Here is a 6,627-nt window from a genome sequence, read left to right on the forward strand (position 1 = left end):
TCCTCTGTGCCTTCTTCAGCCTCCAAATCGACCACTTCCCCTTATCCTTCGCTAGTTGTTTTTCCTTCTTCTAAGCCTAGGTAGTAGCATGCATCCTTAGTGACCCATGCTCTAGCATGGGCTTCTTTTGCTTGTCTTTCTTAGGCTTGGGGACTTCCTACACTGATATAGGTTTCAACATAGGAGACCTCGGCGCCATAATCACAATAGCTGGAGCCTCCACACTCACAAATTCTGGAACCGCTCCCTCAGAGGTGACATCTCCACCAATACTCATAGTTTCCGCAAGACTTGGTCCTAGCATCTTTTCCAGGCTGAATGTTTGATTTACCTTTGATAACTTGGAAAATGCAATGCTTCTGACTAAATCCTCCCAATACGAGCGATTCATACACAATCAAAAACACATCTTATTAAAAAAATCTAAGGATGCAAAGTGTTTTTCACTGGATGGCCATGCATAATTTATAGGCGAATTTAAATTCAAATTCGACCATTCCCCCCAAAATCTGTTCATAAATGCTAATTTGGTGGCAGATATCCAAAGATTTCAACCTTAATTTTCTTAAATGTTGCCCCCTACTCCTCTTAACTGTCTCTTGGAAGTCAAATCATGAACAGTGACTATAATGGTCACTTTTTGAATATGCGGCATGCTCTCCCCCTCCGTAGCACAACTCCCTTCGCGTCTCTTCTGGTACTATGAAATTGCCTCTTTTCGAGTAGTCATTCTGTCGCATAGCTCTACAAACTGGGAGTGTAGTTTATAGTCTCGCACTGCCTTGTAGCAACCTGGAATGCTAAGACTTTGCTATTGTCATGTAGTCATCGGGCCGAATCCCCTGTATATGGCTTCAATCTGCTTCCATTTACCCTTCCCAGAAATGGATCTCCATTCAATTTTGTGAGCTGAACTGCTTCACCATCTGTAATTTCTTTGATAACATATGGTCCTAGCTAGTGCATCTAAAATTTTCCTGGGAATTTAGAAAAAGTACTATCATATAATAACACAAATTATTTACCTTGAAGGTCTACAGTTTGATGTGATGATTGTGCCAATATTTTTCTCATTCCTTCTGAACCTGTTGATGGAATCCAGCCAAAAACCTATCTTTCCTCGAGCTCCATTAGTTGTGCGAGCTTTTCTTCTAAGGCTCCGTGGTCCGCCATTCCTATGGAAGATGCTATGGATAGAATAGGCATGATGTACTCCATAGGCATTACAACGTCTATGCCATAGACTGACCTAAAAGGTGTCTAACCAGTAAGCTTTTTACAAGTAGTTCAGTATGCCCATAACACTGCTGGTACATGCACATCCCAGTCATTCCGCTACATGTTGCAAACCTTTGTCAGCACATTCTCTAATATCTTATTAAAATCCTCAACCGTTCCATTGGCCTAAGCATGATATGGCATACTCGTCTGATGGCAAACCTGGAACTCTTTTGTCAATGCGTTGATTGTTTCATTAAGAAAATGTGTACTGCGATCACTCATAAAAAAATTTGGGAAACCAAACCTAGTCAACACATATTCAAACAATAATTTCATTGTTCTTTCCCCTGTACAGTCTTTCATAGGCTATGCCTCCACCCATCTGGTCAAATATTCGGTTGCAGTGATAATATACCACGCACTAGTTTTCTTTCTTGGAGGTTGAATCGATCGTAAAAAATCAATTTCCTATTTCTCAAATGGCTAAAATGACACCTACAAATTCAAGGGCAGCTCATCCATCCTTCATGGCCTACTTGTTCTTTGACATGCATCACATGCCCTACAATATGCTTTAGAGTCTTTATGCAGCGTCGACCACGACAATCCAGCATGTAAAATATTACGTGTTATATCTTTTCCTGTATATTATGTGATTTGGGGACTTTGGACATCGTTCAAATCATTATAGTTTTGTGTCATTAAAATACTTCTTCTAAGTTATCCCATACCATTTCCAATCTCTTCATGTCCATAGGAACTCTCGTAGCATGATACAATAATTTGTCGCCCACCTTGCAATGTTTTTTTTGTATGGAGGTGAGACAAAAGATGATTACCTATGGAAATGGTCATAAACCTCTATGTAATAACACGATTGACTGGTACTACCCTCAAATGGATCTTGATGTAGGGGCCTATGCCCATGTTGCACAAGTTAATTTTTTGTTGCTTTGGGCCTCTTTTCTAATGCTCTTTTGATGAGTTTGTGGTGGTGTGTGCATGTATGGCTTAGGCTTATTTTATCTAATTGTGGTTGTGTATATGCATGTATAATTTATGCTTATTTGATCAAATAGTGGTGGCACAAGTTACAATTAGTTTGGTCATATTTCTCATTGGATCATCAAATCATGGTGCTAGTTATAGGCCTTACTTTTTTCTGCTCAGATTATGGTAGCATATACATGTCACACCTTAATATAATCTAACCATACTGTGGTGACATGTTCATGGAGTCATGCTGCCTATATAAGATGATGGTGTTATACGCAAATATTTATTTCTCTGTGTCGCATGATTATTGGCAATGCCTGTAACAACCCTGGTGAAAAGTTCATGTAAAAGAAGTTAATAAAGGAAAAATAAGACCATGAGTAAGGGACACATATTCCAAGCTAAATGTTGGGCAAATATATCCTAGTGGGAAACATTGGATGTGTGTTTTGGCTAAGGAAAATTGGCAAAGGATAAGGTAAAGGCATTAAAAGGCATTTTTGGCACATTTATTTATGAAAATAAAGGAAATTAGGAGAAAAGTAAGGTGAAATGTCATAGGTTCCATGTGAGGAAGAAATTGAAGGAAAATAATGGAAAATGAAGAAAATAGAGGCCTTATTCATAAAAAGGCTTCTAACAATCACTTGGTAACCTTTTTTCACTTCAAATTTGGAGCTCTCTCGTTATTCTCTCTCTCTCTCTCTCTCTCTCTCTCACTCTCACTCTCTTTGTCACTTAGAGTTTTCTTGGAGCACTATAGTTTGGAGCAAGGAAAGGAAAATCAAGAAAAGTAAAGGAAGGAAAGCAAGGAACAAGGAAAGGAAAGCAGGATCAAGTAGCTTCAATAGGAATACCTGTAGGTGACCTTTTACATGTGTGATTTCCTAGCTAGTTTGGACATGCATGGCTTTGCATGTTGGTGTATGGTTCTCTTGTTGTTGGTGGCATGGTTTTGCCAGGTTATGACAGTGGATTTCAGCCTAGCCTAGCCTTTTTATGGATGCCATGGTATGTTGGGATGTTTATTTTGGTTTTTAAGCTTTGGAATTGCTGGATGGATTTCAGAATCCAGTGAGGAGGTTGTCTCAACGTTCATTCCCAAAGGCCTAGGAATTCCTTTACTGGTTTTGGCAGGATACACGATAAACCCGGAGAGAGAAGTATCGGTTTAGGGCCTAGTGATCTGGCTTTGGATTGCGACAAAGCTTGAGAGACTGCTCTCATTTTAGGGCCTAGTGATCCAGTTTATATTGTGGTAAAGCTTGAGAGACAAGGAGATCGAAAATTTTTGAATGAGAGTGATGGATTCCGGATGGCATTGCAGGTTTTGTTCGCTTATGATTAGAGCACCAGTTTTGGTGTGATCATAGTTTGATGAGGGTGGATGTGGTTTAACCTCTGGATTCCCTTGGTTGTCCTTGGATTGGTTGTTCTATGAGATCCTACATTCATGCTTGGAATACGCCACGGAGGTGACTTTCTAAAAGAGAGATTTGGTTCACCCATGTCTATGGTTGAGTGGTACATGGAAGTCCCAAACCTTGTTGGATTTACATATGATTAATAAAAGCTAAGTTTTCTTACTTTTTCACTGATTTATATGTTGACTTAATGGTTGTCATATCTATGATATTTATATGGTATTATGCTGGTTATAAGAATGCTTGAATGACTGGTTCATGTCATGGTTATTTAATGTATTTACTTGTAACTGTTAAATGGATGGATGAAAGACCTAATTGATGATGTAGTAGTTCAATGGAGAAGGAGGTTATTCTTCTGGTTATGTTTCATAAGTTGTTTCAGTCATTTATGCTATGTCTTGTACGCTAGACCTACCGGTTGCATTGATGCTAAGTGTTTGAAAGAATGTTAGTGTCAGTTGGGGATGCTCATGCCTAGTCTTGAGGGTGATTATTGATTAATGAGCATTGTTATTATGTTTTAATGAATTCTGGAAGGTACAAAAAGTTCTGTGTAAAGGCCAGGATTTTGGGCTAGAAAAGTGGCTTAAATCTCATGGTCGTTGGCATAGAACTAGCAATTTTGGTTCACTGTCACTGGCAAGCAGGCCTGTGAGAGTGACTTTGGGTTTCTGATCACTCCCTTGCCCATAGCATGAGAGCGAATATGGCCTAAGATTTGCATAACAATAGTGGGACCCAGGGACAGGCTATCTGAGTGGATGACTTGTCTCATGAGGGTTCTGTTGATGTTGGTGCATAGGAGGTCGAATATTGTTGTAGTAGCATCTCTGCTCATGTCTCCCCAGTATGGTTACTTTGGGTAAACCTGGGAGGGGGTGATGCATATTCGTATCAGAGCATGGTTGCACTCTCTTTGGGTCATATCTAGTGCTACATATATGGGTGAATGTGTTGGTCATGAATTCATGTCAGTTGCATGTGTTGCTCTTACACTTATGTTCCATGTTCTTGTTGCGCTGCATCATATGGATCATGGTAGTAGTAAGGTTATCATGAGAAACTTGTTGTCGATTTTATGGAATTCATCGTCATGAGTATATGAATGGTTATACAATTATATGCAACTTTATTACATCCTTGTATATTGGGTTACATTCTTGGTTATTTGATTACATGCATGAGTCTTGTAGGTTGATTACAAGAATTGATCTCTTATGATCAACTATATATGGTTACGCATATGTGTAGTTGATTGGGCATTGCTTATGCAGGTGGATAATTGCATGAGGCAATGCGTATACTGGAGTAATGGTTGTTGTCATGCATGAGGTCATAACATGCATCCTTGATATGCCATTGCATTGATGGCTGAAACCTAGTTAGTATGATGGTTATGCATTGATGCACTTATTGATATATGTTTATATGTTATTATGGTTGTGTTGTACATGCATCACATTGATTTGATGATCTTGCAAACAAGGTATCCTCCCCAATTTATGCTAAGGTACGTTTATTTATTGTGATCTGGTTTAGCTAACATAGTATGCCTTGCAGGAAAGAGATTAGATGGATAACAAGGTGATAAAATACATAGAATCTCCCTATGCATCAGATGAGAAGCATGGTGTGGGGCACTCTTCTGACTTGGCAGACACATTGAAAAGCACAAAGGAGGAAATGAAGAGTTGCAAAGTAGACAATGACAAAATCATGCAGGCACAAGAGAAACAAGCAGACATGAATGTGATATTACTTCAAAGTTTGTTAGATTTGTAGCGACAGGGCCTCTTTGGATCATCCATGGACATGAAGATAGAACTAATGGGGCATATGGAAGTAGGTCTCATAGTAGACATAGGTAAGATAGATTTGACACTATCATAGATGGTAGGATGTTTGACACTCCATATAGGATGGGTGATAGACACAGGTATTTCTCTAGTTCTCGTTTTGATAGACATCATGATCATCATCATTATCATCTGTATAGGAGGAATGATAGCGGATACTTTCCAGATAAGTTCAAGAAGGAAAATCCACCTACCGTTGATGGAGAGATGAAGAAATTGTAAGAAGTTGATGCTTGGTTTCTTAGCATGAGGAAATTCTTTAGATTGCATGATTATTCAGAAAAAATGAAAGCAAGGATAGCCCTTTTCAGTCTCAAAGGTAAAGTAGATATTTGGTGGAAACACGTGAAGAATGTCAAGGACATACATGAGGATGATTTGACTTGGCATGCATTTGAAAGTCTCTTTAACAAGAAGTACTGGTTTGAGAGGTATTATGATGATAGAGCTAAGGAGTTTTATGAGTTGCGAATGGATCCTATGATAGATGAGGAGTATACTAGCATATTTTTGGAGTTGTTGAGATATGTGCCTTACCTTAGAGAGGAGAAGGCCAAGGTTAAGATATTCTTCAGTGGATTTCCAGTTTCATACAGAGACCGGATTGAGCTCGATGAGCTTATATCATTGGAGGAGGCCATCTGAAAGTTGAAGCATTATTATGAGCAGTCGAAGCACAAAGTTGAGCCAAAACATGACTTGAAGAGAAATGACAAAGCTAAAGTAAAATGGCCATGAAAGCGAGGAAGACCTCAAGAGGCAAGTGAGAAAGATAATTTAGTTCCTCACAAGAGATTGGATACAACTGAGAAGGGACATGGAGAGCATCAGGCTAGAGGCAGTGGTAGGGAACCATTGCAGTGTTGGATATATGGTAAGGATCATCATAGGAGGGATTTTCCACAGTATTAGGGTGGTAGCAGACCCTAGATCTAAAGTTTTTAGGAGGTGGATACAGTTGGTGATGTTGGTCATAACATTCCTCATATTTATGCAGTTGTGGACAATAGCCAGGCAGATCATCAAGAAACGATCATTGAGATAGATGATAATCTTTGTGATCAAGTTGTTTATATTTTGATTGTAGGTTTTAACCCCATACAGAAATTACCTGCATACAAATTCTA

The sequence above is a fragment of the Pinus tabuliformis genome, chromosome Q, assembly GCF_031772625.1.
Source record: "Pinus tabuliformis cultivar Carrire ecotype Pingquan chromosome Q, CPIR1, whole genome shotgun sequence".
In the NCBI taxonomy this organism is placed as follows: Eukaryota; Viridiplantae; Streptophyta; class Pinopsida; order Pinales; family Pinaceae; genus Pinus; species Pinus tabuliformis.